At 44.0% G+C, this 22,388-nt stretch overlaps 1 protein-coding gene across 3 annotated transcripts in view; it reads right to left on the reverse strand.

The window, feature by feature from the left end:
* IP6K2 (inositol hexakisphosphate kinase 2) overlaps positions 1-20,023 on the reverse strand; it is a 30,723-nt gene extending 10,700 nt beyond the window's left edge. The window contains exon 1 of one of the 3 annotated variants that reach the window (XM_047850855.1): positions 19,913-20,023. The gene's annotated coding sequence lies outside the window, so the exon portion shown is untranslated. Of the gene's footprint in view, positions 1-10,847; positions 10,989-16,747; positions 16,887-19,912 lie in introns of those variants that run through there. The other 2 variants (XM_047850854.1, XM_047850853.1) reach the window with 2 other exon arrangements.
* Positions 20,024-22,388: the final 2,365 nt, after the last annotated feature.

Here is a 22,388-nt window from a genome sequence, read left to right on the forward strand (position 1 = left end):
TACTTGGCCACACAAGCCCTTTCTCCAGGTTTACACAGACCAGTTCATAATAACCCACTGAAAAGACCTCAGGAGTACGAGCAATACCAAAGGAAAGCTACTGTACTGACTCACAGTCGGTCTGCCAGTAAGTACCCAAGCACGAACCAGGTACCATAATTATTAAATTGTTATTGCACAAGATGTTCCTCATGGTCCAGGCTTTAGAAACAATCCAAACCTTTTATACGAGTATAAACTGCTTTCGTTGTCAGTAATGCTAACACCAATGCAAATCCCTTTCCAACTCTGTCCAAGATTCCTTAAATTTATTCAATTAAATAGAAAAATATCTCTCTCCAGGCATCTTTTACCCACCTCCACACCAAAGCTCAAAAACAAAAGCCGGTCCTTCATAGCACTCTCTAGTATGGTGCAGGAGTGTGGCTAGAGGCCAAAAGGCCAGGTGAATGTCTCCATCTACTCCCAGGTCCTCAGTGTATTCATTAGCTGCTGGGTATGACATGGCACCTTGCCACCCTCCCTGCAGCACCCAACTCTGGCAGTCCGTAGGACATTGCTCACTGGAGAGTAATCATCATCTTGGGTAGAGATGCAAGAAAAATAAAGCCAACCCTTGCCTGAGGCAAGCTGATGACAGAGGAAACTGCCAAATGTGAGGTGATGTTAGGGAGACAAGTGATTATCCTGTAATGAGGTGAAGCCGGGTTCCAGTCCCACTTCCGCCACTCGACTGCTTAGAGAAAGACTCCAAGTCCCTGGCTCCCTCTGGGTTCCAGTTTTCTGGTTTCTAAAATGGAGAAGAGAGGCCTGAAGTAGATCTCTACTCTGTGGGTGGTGTAATGCAATTAGTGAATACTTGTTTGTTTTAATCATATAGAAAAAAAATAGGGGCACCTGGGTGGCTCAGTCAGTTAAGTGTCTGACTTCAACTCAGGTCATGATCTCATAGTTCATGAGTTTGAGTCCTGCATCGGGCTCTGCACTGAAGTGCGCAGGCTGCTTGGGATTCATTCATTCTCTCTCTCTCTCTCTCTCTCTCTCTCTCTCTCTCTCTGCCTGCCTCTCCCCCACTCGCTCCTCTCTCCCTTTCTCTCTCAAAATAAATAAATAAACTTAAAAAACAGAAAGTATCATTGTATTGCACATAATAATGTAAGTCCTGTTTTGTGATTGTTTTATTTCAATTATGTTCAATCTCTCAATATGAACATATGTATGGCTTCACTGTACTACATATTTCTTACATTTGGGGTGCAGACAAAGAAGTGGAGCTTCCAGTCTAGCTTCCCTTATAGGCCCTATCTCTGTGGGAAATTGAAGAAATCAAACTTCCCAAGGATTACAGAGCAGCGTATTAGTGGCCTCAACCTGGCCAGAAGGAAGAAAAGTACCCAAAACACCTGCTTTTTCACCTGCTCTTTCTCTGTTCCACATGTGGTTTGAGCAGAGGGTTCTCTCAATGGTTTTTAAACATCCAAAGTCTAAGGCCCAGTTTCCCAAGAATCCTAGAGTATTAATGGTTACTGAGATGTCCATGCAATGTGTGGACCCTGTACCAAGGTGGGGGGGGGGGGGTGGAAAACAAAATACTGCCTTCAGATTTAGCATCTATTTTATTTTCCACATTGCCTCACATTGGCCCATGAACTCTGAACAGGTAAGGAAAACAACATAATTCATCCTAGGACAGGACACAGATTTCCTCCACAGTCCATCTCCCTAAATCTGTCAAACTGGTTGAAGAATTTACTGGAAACAACACCTTAATAATCTTAGCTTCTAAAATATTGCAAATAAAACAACTATGACTCATGAAAAGCCCTGAGCCGTTAGCTCACACATCTAGAATTTAGTTTAATGAGGCTACAAATGGAGTGTGCTGGGGCCACTTATTTGCCTCAAGAAAAGGCCCAGGGCTGGATAGTGATAGGGAATGTTGTGAGGCACACTAGCCTGATGGTGGAAAATCAACACTCACCATCTACACCTGCTCTCCCTGAGCCCCACAGCCGCCACCATACGGCATCTGCACATAACCCATGACTCCACCACCAGGGTCAGTCACTGAACTCTTAAACACTGCTGGTAGGAATGCAAAAAGGTAACAGCCGCTTCAGAAAACAGTTTGGCAGTTTCTTAGAAAGTTCAACATATACTTATTATATGACCCAACAATCCTACATATGCATATGCCTAAGAGAAATTAAAACAAATGTCCACATAGGCTTATACATGAATGATCATAGAGGCACTATTTACAGCAGCCAAAAGGTGGAAACCCAAACATCCATCAAATGGGTGAATGAATAAACAAACTGTGGTATATCCATATAATGCAATATTATTCAGTAATAAAAGTGAATGTACTGATACATGCAACAACAAAGATTCATCACAAAAACATCAGAAGTGAAAAAAAGCCAATTAGAAAAGACTATGTGCTATAAGATTCCATTTATACAAAATTCTAGAAAAAGCAGAACTATAGAAAGTAGATAGGCAGTTGCAGAAGTAGGAGAATAGGATTTACTGCAAAGGGGACCAAGAGAACTTTTAGGGGTAATGACAGTGTTTTAGCTATGACTGGGGCAGTAATTATATGACTGCATAAATTTGTCAAAACTCATAAAATTAGACTTAAAATTGATGAATCTTATTGTATATAATTTACACTTCAATAAAGGGATTAAATTTTTTCTTATACTTTTTAATTTACCAAATTTTCATAAGTATATATTATTTTAATAATCAGAAAAAAAATTGTATTTAAAAAGATCATATTAGCTTTTAAATAGTTTCTACATGCAAATGCACTGGATGAAATTTACCTTCCCATCTGTTCTCACTCGGGTCATTTGCCTTACACTGAGCATCTATGAGTCACTCCTGCCAAGGTCAGCCTGGGTCACCATCTTGGTCAAAGTGCGGACGCCTCCCTTTCTGTGAAGGCATTGCCAGATGGTACAGACTTTCAGAGATAGCCAAATTTCCCCTTGTAAATCCATGACACCCAATGCTAATCCTAAAGCCATTTGCTCCCTTTGAAAGCCTAATTTTTATCAGGCTCTTAATACTGGCAGACTTTTTTTTTTTTTTAAGTTTATTTATTTATTTTGAGAGAGTATGCGCATGCGTGCGCAAGCTGTGGGGAGGGGCAGAGACAGAAAATCGACTCGGGGCTCATGACCTGAGCTGAAATCAAGAATTGGACGCTTTGTCCATCGATGGACGAATGGATAAAGAAGATGTGGTATATATATACAATGGAGTATTACTTGGCAATCAAAAAAAATAATGAAATCTTGCCATTTGCAACTACGTGGATGGAACTGGAGGGTATTCTGGTAAGTGAAATTAGTCAGAAAAAGATAAAAATCATATTACTTCACCCATATGAAGACTTTAAGAGACAAAACAGATGAACAGAAGGGAAGGGAAACAATAATATAAAAACAGGGAGGGGGACAAAACAGAAAAGATTCATAAATATGCAGAACAAACTGAGAGTTACGGGAGGGGTTGTGGGAGGGGTGATGGGATAAATGGGTAAGGGGCACTAAGGAATCTACTCCTGAAATCATTGTTGCACTATATGCTAACTAATTTGGATGTAAATTTTAAAAAATAAAAAATAAAACAAGTTAAAATTTAAAAATTGTAAAAAAAAAAAAACAAAAACGAATTGGACTCTTAACCGACCGAACCACCCAGGTGCCCCTACTCAGACTACAACCAATTGCATGGTTATCTTTTTTAATTCTTATAAAGTCAAAGCAAAACATCCTTTATAATCAAGCAAAACAGAAGCATGAAGGCCCTTAATAAGCCTTTCTTGTACAACACCCAGAAGGAAAGAAAAATCAGCATCAAGTCGGCTCCTCTTATACTAGCTTCCTTGTTATTTCTCAAACATGCCTGGAATACACCCACCTCAGAGCCTTTGCACTTGCCATTCCCTCTGCTTTGTACACTTTTCCCCTGGGTACCCCACCCCCTTGGCTTACTCTCTTACCTCCTCAGCTCTTCATACAAATGTGACTTCTTTAAAATTTTTTTTTAATGTTTTATTTATTTTTGAGACAGAGAGAGACAGAGCATGAATGGGGGAGGGTCAGAGAGAGAGGGAGACACAGAATCCGAAGCAGGCTCCAGGCTCTGAGCTGTCAGCACAGAGCCCGACGCGGGGCTTGAACCCACGGACCGTGAGATCATGACCTGAGCTGAAGTTGGATGCTCAAACGACTAAGCCACCCAGGCGCCCCAAAATGACTTCTTTAATGAGGACTTCCTTATTAGCTACCCCATCTGAAAGTAACATATCTCCCTGTCCACACTCCCTTATACAACCCTGCTTTATTTCTCTTTAGTACCTATCACTATGTAACATACTATGTTTTATTATTTGTCTTGTTTATTTTTTGTTATCCCTGACCCTGACCCCACCAAAAAACAAAGGTCCATAAAATCAGAGATTTCTGACCGCTCCGTTCACTGCTGAATCTCCAGAGTCCAGAAGAACACAAACAGAGTAGGCACTTCACAGGATGTGCCTCAAAATCACTACTGCGTCATGAACACCTGTCACACACAGATTAACACAGAGAACTCAAAAGGCAACCACTGCAATTATCCAAACCCAAACCAATCATACATACAGTGGGTACAATTATTAAAATGAGGCATGCAACACACTTTACAAAATGTATTCTGAGCACCGACTGGTATTAATTTTGCATTTATAATTCCCCATCTATCAAGTCTACAGTAACTGAGGAATATAAATGAAGGACTCTGCACCTAACACTCATGTGGGACCTGGTGATGTGGAAACATTTCATGTAAACAAAGCTTAAGCTCTTAATGTAATGACAATCAACTTCCTGGAAAATTATGTCTTGTAGAAAATCAGGCAGGGAAAGAATGGTCACTGAAGAATAAACTTTAAAAATGTGGCCTCAACAAGATTAAAATTCTATCATAGTTTAAAACAAATATACTAACTAGCAATCAGAAATTCTGTGTTGGTTCAAAGTTCACATCCCAAAGACTCAAACCTTTTACTTTGCAAAGTTATCACTACAAGATGATCATCCCCATCTTGTGCAGGCAAAGCAAAGAATGGCCATGGGTTGGTGCTGAGTCTCTGCTGAAGGCCTCTTTCAGCAACACTGGTGGGTCTGCCATCCAGCTTTATTTAAGTAAGTTATCTCAGCAAGACAATGCAGAAGGAAAATCATTCCCTGCATGACCTGGACTTCTGGGGAAGCTGGGTACCAGATGAGGCACAACCCTTGATAACAAAATGAATACACAAAAAGGAGTTTTAGCAAAATAAAGCCAGGAAGTAAGAGGAAAGCTGTCAACATGTGCCTTGTGGGAGGCAAGGATAGAGGCTGACCAGATTGACCCATCTGAGTACAGGGCATCAAACTACCAACCTCAGGAAAACTCCCACCGCTGCACCACAGAGATCAAGGTATCTCTTATACCCCACTGTGATCGCACTCACTTCCATGTCAAGTAACAGAAGAGTGCATGATGAACTATCGAGATATTATAAAAAGTTTATCAATTTTACAATTTTTAAACAATCTGAGAAAAAATGCTTATGATATACTCTTTTAAATGAAAGCAAGATATAAAAATTGTATAATCTAGGGGCGCCTGGGTGGCGCAGTCGGTTAAGCGTCCGACTTCAGCCAGGTCACGATCTCACGGTCCGTGAGCTCGAGCCCCGCGTCGGGCTCTGGGCTGATGGCTCGGAGCCTGGAGCCTGTTTCCGATTCTGTGTCTCCCTCTCTCTCTGCCCCTCCCCCGTTCATGCTCTGTCTCTCTCTGTCCCAAAAATAAATAAACGTTGAAAAAAAAAATTTAAAAAAAAAATTGTATAATCTATATTGTCTCAACTATGTCCAAAGAATTATAGAGAAAAAGACTGTCAAAAAGTACCAGCTATGCTACTGAATCATACAATAAAAATGGTTAAAATGGTAAATTTTACGTAAAGTATATTTTACCACATACACACAAAAATTTTAAAAAGTACCAGCTACTCACAGAGGTCATGGCTGTCCCACCCCCTTCCAAGGCCCTTTCATCACTGCCACTGCATTAAATATGCTGTATGTCTTGGGACACCTGGGTAGCTCAGTCAGCTGAACATCCAACTCTTAATTCTGGTGCAGGTCATGATCTCATGGTTTGTGAGTTCCAGCCCCGCATCGGGCTCTGCACTGACAGCGCAAAAGCCTGCTTGAGATTCCCTCTCTCCTCTCTCTGCCCCTCCCCTGCTCGCACTCTCTCAAAATAAATGAATGTTAAAAAAAGACAACTTTATTTCTTTTAACGTTTATTTTTCAGAGAGAGAGAGGAAGACAGAGAGAGAGACAGCACGAATTGGAGAGAGGCAGGGAGAGAGGGAGAATCCCAAGCAGGTTCCACACACTCAGCACAGACCCAACACAGGGCTCAAACTCACAAAACTGTAAGATCATGACCTGAGCCAAAACCAAGAGTCAGAGGCTTAACAGACTGAACCACCCAGGTGCACCTAAAAATGGCAACTTAAAAAAAAAAGTTGAATGCCTCCAAGTCTCCCAGCTCAGGTGTGAAAAAAACTTGATACAGGTTTCCCAAATTTGACAACGTTCTAAAAATTTACATGACATAGGACGAGTTGTGAAGCTGAAAGAAACTGTTCTAAGTTGTCAACAAGAGAAAGCAGATGAGCATCAACCTAGGGGAGCAACTGTATGCCCTTTCTATAGAAACATTATAACACTGTTGTCACAGAAGAGGTAATCAAAATGCTGCCTCAAAATGTAGGGGGGAAAGTATTGCAGTTGTAGTATTTGTCTGATTTTGAAATGTGTATCTTCTGATTTTTTTTCAATCTAAACAGATCCTCACTTTCCTACCTACTTGGTTTCATAATTGTAAATTCTTTTGTTTAAAGATGGCAGTTATAATTATATATTTATATAAATAAATTATGTATATATTCATATTACATTATATAAACTTCAGACAGCACAAAACCTGGATCTGCCTTGTACCAAGTAGTAAGACGTTATTCCTTTCTTTTCAGTTTTCTAAATGTCCCAAACTTCTTGTAATAGTCTCAAACTCAGAGCATATATTATCTTTACAACAGGGAGGAAAAATATTAGAGGTGAAAAAAGAAAAGAAATCACTAAGACTAAAATAGGAAAACCCAGATAGTTGTTTAGCTCTTAAAGGTTTTAAGCTCATCCAACACTGCCCTAGCCCACACTGCATGCTCAGAGCTCCACTCCATGACGAAGACCCTGGGAGATGGACCATATGTTAACAACCCCCACATACCCTAAGGTGTATACAAGGTGTTGGAAGATCAGAAAAGGAAGTAACCAACTCCTCAAACTTCAATGACAACGTGATACAAACATGCTAGAGACCAGAGCTCCCATTTTGGAGCACTTAGTCTGTTCTGTAACACCCTTGCTCTTACAACAGCCCTCTGGAGTAGACATGGCCATGATGGGCATACTGAGGTGCCGGGTACTGAGGTCACCATAACAGGTATATGTCACCACAAAAACCAGGTACCTGAAATGAAAGAGTCACTGCTAAGAATGGCTGGAATCCTAGTCCTAACCTTAAAGGAGCTGCAGCCTGGCTGGCGGGCTGGCAAGGTGTCTGTCTGCCCCGCCTCCCCCCATCCTCCCAATGCCATAGTAGGCACTGGCTCCACTGAAGCAGCAGGGCCAGAGACAAGACACAATCTCTGCATCAACTTGACACAGATGCCTGTGGTCCAAGACTAGGTGTTCATTTTCTCCCTCGTTAGCATTTTATTCTAGTTAAAAAAAAATTTTTTTTTAATGTTTATTTATTGTTGAGAGAGAGAGAGTGAGCGAGCAAGTGGGGAAGGGGTAGAGAGAAAGGGAGACGCAGAATCCAAAGCAGGCTCCAGACTCTGAGCTATTGAGCACAGAGCCTGACACGGGGCTCGAACTCACGAACCGTGAGATCATGACCCGAGCTGAAGTCAGACGCACAACTGACTGAACCACCCAGGTGCCCCTTTATTCTAGTTCTAATAAGTGAAAAGCTGTAAGCTGTACATGGAACTGTTTCATTAAAGCCGTAATAACACAGATCTTTCCCCCAATGCTGAGGAACAAATAAAACACCAGATTCTGTTCCAAAAATCCAGACAAGCTTTTCTGTAAGGGAAGCAGCAGCCTCTCAGATGCTTCTCCTCTCTAGAACCACCAGCATGACACATTACCCCATCTCTCTGCCTTGTTAAATTAGATTTCTGGAATGAAAGACTAGAGGGTCCCAAAATGGAAGGGGATGAGAAGGAACTTTCAGCCTACCTAGAAATATGTTCATCAGAGTTACACTGATAGAATTACAAAGTTTTAGCAACTTAAAAAGCTTTTTTTAGCTAAAAGCATAGCACGACTCCTTCAAGGAAATTGAAATTATTGATTCTAAGGTGTCACATGTCTTCTTTATCTGAGAATCACATTTTCTTTTAAATAACAAAATGTATTTCATACATACACCAAGAATTGTCAGTCCTCCTTAGAAAGAAGCCCATTACTCCTCTTTCAAGGGCAATTCTCATTTCTAGTCTCCTCCTCCTTGGTGCAGTCTATAACTCCCACCACCCCCTAAAAAATACACACAACAGAAACACACAGAAATGGCTGCCTCAGACTGCAACCGAAATTGCTGTGAGGGCTCTATCCATGAGGGACTTTCCTACCTTGAGTCACAGTTCTCTCTTTTGCTGACAAATAACGGTCCATTGGCTTCAGGCAAGATTATATGTTCTCTGCATGTTGTTGATGTTTACCCCTACTCATCCCTCAGCTGGTTCCCTAACCAGATGACACACGAGCTCATCCTCTAAAACACAGGGAGCCAAAAATGATTCAGTCCTCATGGGCAGCCACAGAACCCAGGCATCCCTGACATGCCTAGGCCCGACACCCTGAGTGCTGTACCTGCTGATGGAGGGACCAAAGTGTATCCTGCACTGCACCAGGTCCTATATGTCCAGGGGGCACAATTTGCTCCAGGTCCTTGCAAAACCTCACTTAGTTAATACTTTCCTCAAGGGTTTGCAAAGTGTCCCAGGCTCAAAGCACCAATCTGGCAGCTTTTATCACAAACCACTCAGTATACTCAGTGTTCCTCCACGACCAGCCAGAAAAAGAATGAGATACGGGCATGAAAAAATTCCTGACACTGGCACAGGTCACAGCACTTTGTCCTAACATAGAGCCATTTGCCAGTCATCCTCCATAAGTCCTGAGATTTCTTTCCAAAATAAAGCATAGCAAAATACTAAGAAACTTTGAGGAAATCAAGTTCAACCACATCCACAGTTCTGAAGCAAATCATACACTGACTTCTTTGGAATCAGCCAGCTTGTGAGAAGGGCAGTGACTTCAGTCACTCAAGAGCACATTTGAGGACTGGGAGGGAAGGCCAATGGGGCACTTTCACTTTTGACATCTTGCCACTGTGTTCCCTTTCTTTGGTTCTATACAAAGAACCTCCAGTATTTTCAAAATAAAAACACTCTTTTGGGGTGCCTGGCTGGCTCAGTCAAACATCCGACTCTTGATTTCGGCTCATCTCACAGTTGTGGGATCAAGCCCTGCATCAACTCTGTGTGCTTGGCTGGGCATGGAGAGATTCTCTCTCTCTCTCCCTCTGTCCCCCCTGTACACACATGCTCTCTCTATAAAAACAAAAAACCACACACACACACTCTTCTGAGAGTGAAATGAATCATTCCTGGAAGAGGGCAGCCTGTTTCCTCCTTTCCTAGCCTTCACCTGCCCTAGACCTGCTGGCCACATCCATCAGTGTTTCAGGGCCCAGAGTCTGTCAGCTCCCACCTGGCACCTCTGCAAGGTCCACACTTCCAAATGCCCCAGGATTCTGCATCTGGTGCTTACAGTCTTCCCCTGGGCTCTCAAGGTAGGTGCAGCATCCCAATCAACCCTAAGGGCCTCAAGCATGCAACCCTGTGAAGGTGTTGCTGTGTTTGTCCCATAAAGCCAAGCATAGATACTACAAGGGGCAGGGGCAGGGGCAGCTCAAAGGACCTGGGGAAAAGACACTTGTGTTCCCATACTCTCCAATAAGAACATAGATGAAGAGAAACCCAGACCCTCAGCAGGGAGTTGGCAACCAACTCCTCTCTCTCTCCTCCAGAAGCACTCACCTCAGAGAAGACATACTGTTCATGGAAGGACATCTTTCATTGCCTTACATGTAAAACCTCTACTCATAATAGCAGAAAACTTGAAAATGTTCATTAAGAACTCATTTAGGAGACCATAATCTCAGCAGTGTGCAATTAAGTGGTTTAAGAGTACTGTATGTTTTTCCTGTCAGGTTGTTCAAGCTCATACAAATATACATTCTTTGGGATACCTGGGTGGCTCAGTAGGTTAAGCGGCCAACTCTTGATTTCGGTTCAGGTCATGATCTCACAGTGGTTCATGAGATCAAGCCCCACATCGGGCTCTGCACTGACAGTGCACAACCTGCATGGGATTCTCTTTCTCCCTCTCTCTCTGCCCCTCCCATGCTGGTGCTCTCTCTCTCACTCTCTCTCAAAATAAATAAACTTTAGGGGCACCTGGGTGGCTCAGTAAGTTAAGCACCTGACTTTGGCTCAGGTCATGATCTCACAAGCTCCCCTGCTTCGGATTCTGTCTCCCTCTCTCTCTGCCCCTCCCCTGCTCACACTCCGTGTCTCTCTCTCAAAAAATAAACATACATACATACATACATACATACATAAGCAAACAAACTTTAAAAAATATACATACATTCTTTGGTCATGTATTCTATATCCACCCTTCCTCTTCCTTTGTTGGGTAACTCTATAGACAGTCTCTCAAGGAAACAGTATGATTCTGTTTAGCATGAGAACCAACAGGTGCTGGGTTCACACACCTCCACAGAGCACCCTGTAAAAGAAGCTAAACTGAGAACTCCAGAGATAGAGCATCACTTGTTGCTCATGAAAAGGGGAGGAATGAGCTAAAGGTGCAGTCCACAGACACCAAGTTTCAAGCACATTTTAAACAAATGGGCATCAGAGTGAAAGAAGGCAGGCGTGGAGCTAGGTTAATCCCAAGACAAAAGTTGCTGCAGCCTTAGCAAAGATACCAAAGTTGTATAGACCTGGGATCTCAATCCCAGATAAAAAAGGTAGGGAGGAGGGTTACAGTAAAAATTCGTATCTAGCATGAGTTTTATACTTGTTAAACAAAAATAATCTACTATTCTTATAAAACAAGCTTTGAAGGGGGATGCAAGATTTTTACATTCCCCAAAAGAGTAAGACAGAGCTCACACAACCCATGGGGTCCCTCATTTCTGAGTGTGCAGCTAGGGATAGAAAAGTCTGGAGCAGAAATAACAACACTAGCCAGGTGTTCTGCTTCTTTGTCTCTAACACATCTTATCTCCTTAAAAGAAAAGTTTTAATCTTCCTTGGCCTGGGATTGGACACTCAATTTCTAAAACATGTATTAGTGCCTGAAGTAAGATAAATGGATGGATACACATAACAAAACTAAATAACCTCCCATTTTGATCAATTATGACTTTCAGTTAAATACATTCACAAGAATGAGTTAAAACAAGCAAACAAACCCAGCAGTGCAAAGAAAGTTTTGTGAATTCTCTACAACAGAAAGCAAGCAGAAGCAGCCCAAGAGGCCCAGACTGATTCCGGCTGTCCTAAGGAGTTTATGACAGCAGGTACTAGAGCTCCATCTCCAAGTCACAAGGGTTTCAAAAACAACCCAAAGCCTCAAATCCTTCAGTTCAGCGTGGGATGAGATTACCCCAGGAACAAAAAGAACACAGGTGAAAGACTTAGCATAGTGAGGGTCCCATGAGCAGCTGCTGGAGCTGTTACTTCTATTTTTTTGTGGGCAGGATGCTGTAGGTGCTATGTATCTTCACCAACAGCTACATTTCATGAACATTTAAAATCAAACCAAGGCATGACTTCTGTTTAACCACATGCTTGTTTTGCTATCTGTTCTGACCTGAAGACCACATTTAGGAGCTTTCATCCTCCCAACCATTTCAATCTTAACTAAGTGGCATCTCAGAGGCATTAAGTACAAAAACTTTTTGTTACTAGAATATTAACTTTTAGCCAGAATATAATGATAATGCTCATGTGTCACCATAGCTTAATCCTTACTTGTAGAATTGAATTAGTGTAATTTCACTTAGAAGAGAACCCTACTTATGCAAATTTACATTAAAAACAAATACACAACCTTGAAAAAGATTGGAGAAAATGTCTGTAAACAGAAAAATGAACCCAAGGTGCACTTGAGCCAGATGTGGACTACGGTCAGGTCCAACAAACTTTCTGGGTAAAAAGATGTCCTCATCTCCCCTCCAACCTCCCATGTAAAATGGCAAAATGGTAATGTGCTACAGCCTCCCTGATCCCAAGGCAAGTACCTGTGGGGTATATCATCACAACCAACACCAGGAAGAGCTTGCTTCCTCCCTCCATCCCCAGAGCTTAACCCAGTGCAGTGGTGCCCTTTAAAACAGGCCAAGGTGAGAAGACTTTCAGGAAGACTGAAGAGCCAGTGAGGGGGCACCTGGGTGGCGTCTGACTTTGGCTCAGGTCATGATCTCACAGTTTGTGAGTTTGAGCCCTACATCGGGCTCTCTGCTCTCAGCATACAACCTGCTTCAAATCCTCTTGTCTCCCTCTCTTTCTGCCCCTCCCCTGTTCATGCTCTCTCAAAAATAAATAAGAATTTTTAAAAAAATAATAAATAAATAAATAAATAAGCATTAAAAAGAAAAAAAGAGAGAGAGAGAGAGAGAGAGAGAGAGAGAGAGAGAGCGCGCACCAGTAGGGAGGGGAGCTACACTGAGGATGAAGGATACAGCATTCCTTTTGGGATGCATTATATGGTATGTAATACTGTTACTTAGAAAAATATACATATATCAACACAGTAGCAGGATCACACCCAAGAGATCACAACCAGTTCAGGGTAGCGGTTCCGGTAACAATGTCACATCTCTACCACTAAGAAGTGAGAAGGAAATGTTCAAGAGGAGAGCACCTCTAGGGCGCTTGGGTGGTTCAGGCGGTTAAGCGTCCAACTTTTAGCTCAGGTCATGATCTCACGGTTTGGTTTATGAGTCTGAGCCCTGCGTTGGGCTCTGTGCTGACAGTTCAGAGCCTAGAGCCTGCTTCGGATTCTATGTCTCTCTCTCTCTCTCTCTCTGTCTCTCTCTCTGCCCCTCCCCTGCTTACACTCTGTCTGCCTCTCTCAAAAATAAACATTAAAATTTTTTTTGAAAAAGGAGAGCACCTTCAAATGTGGCTCTGAGAATGGCAAAGATGCACAGACAAGCTGGAACAGAGTTCATGAAATATGTGGGTAAAAAGTAGAACTTCTAAAGGAATACATTTTGTTTAGATAATAACTAAATGTGTATGTGTAATTAAAAACAATAAATATTGTAGGGAGGCCAACTTTCCAAGTACTCTAAGTTTATACAAAAAATTCTTTTATTTTTATTGGGCTGTATCAAAAAATTCTTTTATTTTTATTTTCTCAAGTTTCTTTGTTTTGAGAGAGAGAGAGAGAGAGAGAGAGAGAGACAGACAGACAGACAGACAGAATGAATCCCAAGCAGGCTCCGCACTGTCAACACAGAGCCCAATTCGGGGATCAGACTCACTAACCATGAGATCATGACCTGACCCAAAACCAAGAGTCGGATGCTTAACTGACTGAGCCACCCAGGCGCCCCTCAAAAAATTCTCCTGGCAAAGTTAAGGCCTGCTTTATATTGGGGTAAAAATGGTGCGTTACCTCTTCTTGGTGCCTGTCTTTATCTGTACACCAGGCATGGTACAGTTTTACAGAGGTGCTCTGAGGTGGGAACAAGAGTAAAACATCTAGCCTCCTGCCTGGCTCGCATGCAGTGCACTCCCCAAACGTGGGCTGTTCTCTACCCACCGCCCTACAGTTCCTCCAGAGTCCACTGGGAAATGGAGGTCACAGGAGGGACTTGACAGTACGAGGCGATAAGGGCATACTAAGCCTGTGCTCATGGAAGGAGTGCAAAGAGAGGAGGCTTCAATGCCAGGCAGAGGAATGGAGTGCCAAAGGATATCCTGTTTAGCCTTTAAAAAAATAAAGATTTTTAACTGGTTGTAAGTGTGATAAAATGACCACCATTATTAGTCTCTTCATCCTGCAGATTTTCTTCCATGCATTTTTCTATTCTTTACATAAACAGGATCAGGCTGTATATGTATTACTTTGCTTCCCCCCATCTCCCCCAGTAAAATTGGCTGTTTCTCTCACCTTTTTAAAAACTGTGATGAAATGTGTGAAACAATGGAACATTCACCTTAAAAAAAATTTTTTTTAAATGTTTATTATTTTTGAGAGAGAGAGAGACAGAATCCAAGCAGGGGAGAGAGAAGGAGGCACAGAATCTGAAGCAGGTTCCAGGCTGTCAGCACAGAGCTCGACGTAGGGCTTGAACTCACGACTGTGAGATCAGAATTTGAGCCTAAGTCAGACACTTAACCGACTGAGCCACCCAGGCACCCCTAAAATTCACCCTTTTAAACTGTTTGGGGGGTACAGTTCAGTGGCACCAAGTATACTCACATTTTATACAACCATCACCACCACCCATCTCCAAAACTTTTTATCTTCCCAAACTAAAACTCTGTACCCATTAAACAATTAACTGTCCAGTCCCCCTTCCTTCAAGCCCCTGGCAACCACCATTCAACTGTCTCTATGATTCTGACTACTCCAGTTTCTCACACAAGTAGGATCATTCAACATTTGTTGTTTTGCTATTCTTCCCCATTAAACTATATGCCTTAGCCATGTATCTGTCCATACAGAATTCCTTTCAAAGACAGCATAATATTTACACATAATCATAATGCATTTTTTAACTTCCCTACTGACACTAATTTATTTATTACAATAATAATTCAATGAGTGTCCTTGTAGCTGTCTTTGCACTCTTGTGGAAGTATTTCTGTAGGAAAATTCCTAGAAGTAGAATTGCTGGGACAAAGCATAGAGGTTGCACCCAGTTTCACTCTGCCCTGTAATGTCCGTGAGCCACCAAGGATTGTGGGAAATTAAGCTGGCAGAGAGAAAAGGGAAAACCTGGTTTCACAGGTCACTACTGCAGTGACACAGGCAAAGGGACGGTGGCAGAAGAACCAGCATCTATTGGGGTCTACTGTCTGCATTCTTACTTAAGGAGTAAACAAAATAGAATTCTTATACACATTAGAAGCACATGTGAAAGGGCACCTGGGTGTCTCAGTCAGTTAAGTGTCCGACTCTTGATTCTGGCTCAGGTCATGATCTCCCAGTTTGTAGGATTGAACCCCATGTCGGGCTCTGCATGGGCAGTGCAGAGCCTGCTTGGTATTCTCTCTCTCCCTCTCTGCCCCTCCTCCACTCATGCTCTTTCTCTCATAATAAATAAGTAAACATAAAAAAAGAAGCACGTGTGAAGAGGAGAGGAGAAAAATAAGCCTTTAAAGAAAAACTATGTGTGCTTAGAAAGCTCTCAAGCTACTCTGTTACTTTTACACCATAGACATGTTTCAGGTAACTTTGTGGGCTCATGAACTTAGTATCTGGTTATCTTAAGATGTCAAAACCAAAGGTGAAAGAGAAGGAGACAATACCGCCTTCACAGTCCTGAACCTGAGAGTTTGCTAGAAGAAGGAGATGATAGCAGGAGTACCCCTAGTAAAGCCTCAACCTCTAGGAGGACATAAGGATCAAGACCAAGCTGATCTTTCCAGCCTCTCCCAGCCTAAGCTTCCTGCCCTCAATGGTCTCTCCTCTGTCATCCCAGGGGCAGGGAGTAGGAAAGAGTCCTGAGAACCCCCAGGTTCTGGGGCTCCCAAAACACCAGAGCTGCCTTCTCCAGACACCTGTCCCACTGGAATGACCTCCCCACATTCAGTGGCACTCAGCAGGGCACAGATTCTCCTGCCTTCTCCAATGTACCTAGGGAGGCTGGTGGCCAGCCCACACAGGGGAATTAAAGAAGGAAGGGGGTGGCGAAAGTAGAGAAACAGGATTTGGTAGATGACTAGGGGTACCACACTGTTCTTAACCCTTTAGGGGGTTACTGGCCCCCTCAAGAATCTGAGATGTGTGGGCCTCTCTCCTGAAAAATGCACATCCTCACTGAACTCTACATACAGTCTGGGATGTGAGCAACTGTGGCCTCTATCTTCAGAACTCCTGATACAGGGAATCAAATTAGAGGAATGAGTCCAATATTGAGCCTTCCCACATCAGAACAAGGATGTTTTTGTTCATGAATTCACGGAGTTGAACTGCAGACACTTAAATATAAGGGGATGGTCAAATACCCAAGAAAAAATGTTCAGCAGATAGTTGGGAGCAATGGATTTGCAGCTTGAGTGAACCGAATTCGAAAACAGATTTGGGAATAGCCTACAAAGGGAAGACAGAAGGCATTCTAAGAATAATGTGCAAAGAAAGAAGAGCACTGGGTCAGGGCCCCTATAGGTGAGAACTGCCTGAGCAGTGTGAGAGAAGGTCTGTAAAGAGACAAAGAGGCAGAACATCTACCCCCTCCCTGGAAGCCATGGGTTAAGAATCTCCTCCCAGTTTCACATGGGAAATCTAGGTCTCATACATACCCTTTGGACCACACAACAGAGAGAGAGGAGGAGGGTCTTGCACTGTGTGGCCCTTTAGGTCCCTGACAGCCCTCAGAGTTCACGGTCTGCGGCTCAGTTCTGAATGAGCTTTGGCAAAGCCTTCCCAACTTCTTCGCTGAAAAGATCTACACGAAGAATCCCTTCAAACCAAGCCATCATAGTGAAAAGGTCTCAAGCACAGGGTGTGATCAGCAAAAGCCAGCGTATGGGAAATCCTAAAAGATAAATGACAATTGCTTCAACCAAACAATTACAAGGAGGGGCACCTAGGTGGCTCAATCAGTTGAGCATCCCACTTCAGCTCAGGTCATGATCTCATGGTTTCTGAGTTTGAGCCCCAAGTCGGGCTCTGTGCTGACAGCTCGGAGCCTGGAGCCTGCTTCTGATTCTGTGTCTCCATCTCTCTCTGCCCCTTCCCCTGCTCGCTGTCTTAAAAATAAATAAATGTTAAAAAAAATTTAAAAAACAACAATAACAAAATAACTATAAGGAAAACAGAATGAGCATATATAAAATTAAGAAACAAAAGAGACACTTCAATCAAATGCAATGTGCATATCTTATTTGGATCCTGATATGAATAAATCAACTGTAAAAGAAAAAAATTATGGGAAAATCAGGGACATTTGACCACAACCAGATATTTGGGTGAAAAAAATAATGTACTGTCATTGGTTTTTAGGCAGAAAAAAATGGCATTGTAGATAGCATGGGTAGCTCTTTGTCTCTTAGTGATACACAATGAAATACTTATGGATAAAATATGTTCTAGGGGTATGCCACCTAAAAAAAGTCAGCTTTTTTTTTTTTTTTTTAAATTTTTTTTTTTCAACGTTTATTTATTTTTGGGACAGAGAGAGACAGAGCATGAACAGGGGAGGGGCAGAGAGAGAGGGAGACACAGAATCGGAAACAGGCTCCAGGCTCCGAGCCATCAGCCCAGAGCCCGACGCGGGGCTCGAACTCACGGACCGCGAGATCGTGACCTGGCTGAAGTCGGACGTTTAACCGACTGCGCCACCCAGGCACCCCAAAGTCAGCTTTTTTTTAAGGTGGGGAGTGACAGGCAGAGTGACGTGGAACAAGATGGACTAGGAGTTGGTAACTACAGAAGCCAGTGATGGATGACAGACCAAACCAACTGTTCATAAGCTTAGGAGACTGTCTCTTCCTTCAAACTCTGAGGTGGACTATAAATTCAATTTTGTGGAAACAGGACCTTTTCTTGCTCCCAGAGTATATTGCAAAATACTAATACCACTTGCTACTTTTATTACTTGGTATTCAAGTAGGCAAAAAATATAATTTATTTAAAAAACAAAAACGTAATCACACAAGAGAAATCATCTGCTTACCATCCACTGTAAAACAATGTGCTCAATTTGTTAGGGTGATTATCCCACTAGGTACAATAACTTCACCTAAAGGGAAAATTCTTCCCCAGAGCATCTTCTTTATGATCCCAACAATGGAAAATTTTCACCTCGGTAAGCTGGCCTCAGGGAGGCTCAGGCTCATCCCTGTTGCCTAGATACCAGTGACATCTCTGGTGCCTACAGAAGGCTCTGGCACCCCTCTGCAAGGGAGACTGGCTAAGGTTCACCAGTCAGCGGTTGCTCCTTCCTCCCACATTCCGCTGCCCAACAGACCCCAGGATAGTATACAGTTGTACCGGTCTGTCACTTACGAAATGGTGAAGCACAGAAGTTCTATTACATCTGCTGAACTGGTTTTTACAATGATCTCAACTCTAGTGCTGGCTCTCATGCATTTGATTTCTTTCTAACAATTCCTGTGAATTCTAAAGCCACAAGGCAAATAAACCAATTGGAGTAACAGTTAACAGTTCAACTGACTTTTTCTCCAAAGAAAAAGTCACTAAGCCATCAACTGGCCTTTCATGTCAAATATGATAAAGTATTCATTTTGCTCGGTTTCTAATTCTGATAGTGGCTAAAGTTAAAACAGTAACACCACCACCCTGAAACTTCTCTTCACATACTTAACACCAGGCTACAGGATGCAATTATACGAGCTCCACAGCAGCAACCTATGTAAATAAGCATCTGAGGTCACTTAAATGTAACCCTACTAAAAATGCAAATACTTTAAATACTAGAATTCATCAAAATTACCGTAATCATGGTGCTTTATAAAAAAAAAAAAATCATAAAGCTGGTGAACTGGAACATCTCTGTTAGCCACTTTTGAAAAGTTTCAGTACTTTTTCTTCAAACTATTCTTTCATTCTTCCAACTATTATTTTATTCTTGGGTTATGTGCAACTACCAAAATGTTTCATTCCAAGCAGTAACTAGTTCTGTTTCCCTGGTACGTAAGAGCACTGGGCTTTCTGTTTTCCACATTTTGTTTTCACAACGTTTGGCCTCATTTGTCCCTAGTGCAGCTTTCTTAACATAGGAAACTGAGGAAAATGATACCAAACCCTTAGAATGCAAGAGACAAAAGCAGTCTTTAAGCCAATGTGAAAGAAATGAAAGCTCCACCCACGGCGACGCTTATCACTATTAAAGAAGGCGTCCTCTGATCCATTCTGGGACTTTTTTGGATAACAAGGTGGGCAGATTTCCTCACCGTACACCAGCTGACAGGCCCCAACTGGCACTCAACACTCAAAATGGCTGCACATCTGCCGGCCCCAGGTAAACGGCACCTGAGGCGGTGGGCTGACTCCTCCACCCACAGACTCAAGGAGAACCCCCCCCCCCCCCAATAACCCGGGACACCACGGACGCCGCTGTCCTGGGAAGCAATGACCCAGGAGATCGTTCCCCCACAAAGGTCTGAGAAAACCTCCTCAACGACCGGGGTAGATCCTGCACCGCCAAAATACCTGGGAGACCCCTCAATGACCAGAGAAGACTCTGTCCCTCAAAATCAGGGGAGACAGTCTCCCCCCAGTAACCTGAAGAAATAACGCCTCTCTCAAATGACCGGGGGATATCCGGCCCTACAAAGACCCTGAGAGATCCCCCCCGCCCCCAAGATCGCGGGAGAGCCCCTCCCCAAATAACTCGGAGACACTCCTAATGACCAGAGACTTCGCCCCCGAACGGCCCGGAGACATCCTCCACCAAATCTACCAGGGCGGCAGAGCCTTAGGCCGGACAAGGCGGGCGTTACCTGCGGCCTCGGCCCGTCCAGCGGTGCTTCCGTCCTATTGTTTCTCTCCCATCAAGATGGCGGCGGCCGCGCCGAGCCCCGCCCACCGCGCCTCGCTCCCGGAGCCCCTCGCTATTGGCTCACACCGGGAGCCCAGCTCGCGGACTGGGCAGCGCGAAAAGCGCTGTTGCTAGGGCGCCGGGATCCGAGGCAGCGACTTCCGGGAGGGGCGGGGCGAGGAGCGGGGCCAGGGATGGGGCGGAGCCTTGCTTGCCTTCAAGGGGGAGGTCAGGTGGGTGGTAGGGTGGACAGATGGGTTTGGGGCATGTGGGGTGCTAGGGATGCTTGGGTGAACGGATGGCTCAACCAAGTGTCCCATTTTTCCAGAGTCCAAGGGTTTCCCGGGATGTGGGCTTTCCAAGACTAATACTGAGGCAGTCTGCAACAAACTGCGAAGTTCTTCACCCTAGCATACGGCGGGACACAGGACTGGATGTGGTTGGATGGAAAGATGGGCAATAGAGTGACTGTAGATGGTGAGCAAAGGAAGGTTATATGCACAGGTGGATGGATGACTGGATGCAGAGGGGTGGACAGAGGAATGACTGTAGAGTCCTCTGGGGACTGGCAGATGACCCAATGCCAACATAGGCCCTACCAACCTCCACACTGCATGACTTGTCTGAGGCTCATTTGTCCTGGGTCATATGGGTTGGCCAGAAGAGCTCCCACCTGAGTGCATGTCAGTGTAGCTGGCAAATTCGAGGGGGGAGGGAGGTGCTACTGAGAGTGGTCAGAGCCTCCTACCTGATCTCCACTTTTTTGTAAATGAGGCCAACGTTGCAGCCCCATGCTGTACGTGCACTGGGGGGTTGCAGAGGTGTGGATTCATGCATATGCTTATTTATTCAACAGATAGGTACTGAATACCTATACACTGTGCTGGAAATATGGCATTGAACCAAAATGGTTCAAAGGTGGAGGGTGGCTGCCTTTATAGGAATGGGCAAGAACGACTTCCTGTGACCAGCTGATCTCTCTTCGCTTGGAAACACTTTACCTGTGAGTTTCAGGGCTCCATGCCCTTGTGGTTTCCTCTCACCTCACTGGTTCCTCCTCTTTGCCTCCTCTCTCTGTCTACATTATTTCTGTCATAATCTTATCCAGGTTCATGGCTTCAAATTCCACCTCCATGTCCATCACTCCCAAAAGTGTATGTCTAGTCCAGACCCCGAGGGCCACACTCAATGCCCAGCTGTAGACTCTGCATCTGCACTCTGACTTCCACTTGGCATCTCAAATTCAACTTGTGCCACCCTAGCTCTGGCTCATCCCCCAAACACACTCTACCTCACTTCCCCCAGCTCAAAATGATGACTGCTTAGTCCTTTCTATTGCTCAGACCAAACGCCTCATAGTACCTCTTAACTACTTTCTTTCCACTTACATTCAAGAAGTCCTATTCCTTCCATGCATCATCTACCCAGGATGAGAGCACTTCTTGCCAGGTCCATGGCTTCCACCCAGCCCAAACCACCACCATCTCTCTCTCTAGGGCAATGTCACAGCCACCTTCCAGTCTCCTGCTGCTGCTCTTGCCACCTGCAGTCCATTCTCCACACACCAGCCTGTAAATGCATAAATCAGAATCCCTCTTGACCTGTTCAGAGCCCTGCAGTAGCACCTGGCCAAGGAAAAGTCAGAGCTGTCAGGGGCCTTATGATCCCCCATTACCTCTGTGGCTGCATCTCCCCTGTTCATCTCCGGCTCCACTGCTCAGCAGCTCGATTTCTCACGTATCACACTCCATGCACTCCCCTGGCTCGGGAGCTGGGCTCCAGGTGTTCCCATACCTGGAATGCTTTCTGCAGATTTCCATAGGACTGTACCCAAATGCCCTCGAAGTCCCTCATTTCAGACTGCAACAGGCACCTTTCAACCAGCACGTGAGATCACCTTTATCCCCTTACGCTGCTCCACTCTTTTCCATAGCAGTTACCTTTTTTATGGAAGCATTTATTATCCTTTATAGGAAGCGTGGTTTCCTCCACTAGAACAAGAGCCCTGTGAAGTAAGAATCTCTCTGTTTTAGTCACGGATATATCCTGAGCACCTCAAATACCAAGGAAGCTCCAGAAGTACCTGTTGGCTGACTGAATGAGAATGGCATGTGGTATTAAACGATAAGGGCTATGGAAAAAAATTAAAATGGGGCAGCAGGAGGGAGGTTGGGGCAGGGTGAGAGTACCCCAGATCAAGGCTAGCCCTGCCTGGGTCAGGCCCAAAGGTCCCCACACTCAGCAGCGTTGCTAGGAAGCCCAACCCAGCGTTTGCTCCTGTTCCCTGCCTATAGTCACAGAATAAAAAAAGCCCAACAGGCACCAGTCATTCAAGCCCTCACAGATAAGCACTGTCCCACCTTCCTCTGATGACCCACTCTCCCATTCCAATGTTCCTATGTGTGGGGTTGAGGCTGGACAGAGTAGAGTCTCCCTGG

This window comes from Prionailurus viverrinus, chromosome A2, assembly GCF_022837055.1.
Source record: "Prionailurus viverrinus isolate Anna chromosome A2, UM_Priviv_1.0, whole genome shotgun sequence".
Classification (NCBI taxonomy): domain Eukaryota; kingdom Metazoa; phylum Chordata; class Mammalia; order Carnivora; family Felidae; genus Prionailurus; species Prionailurus viverrinus.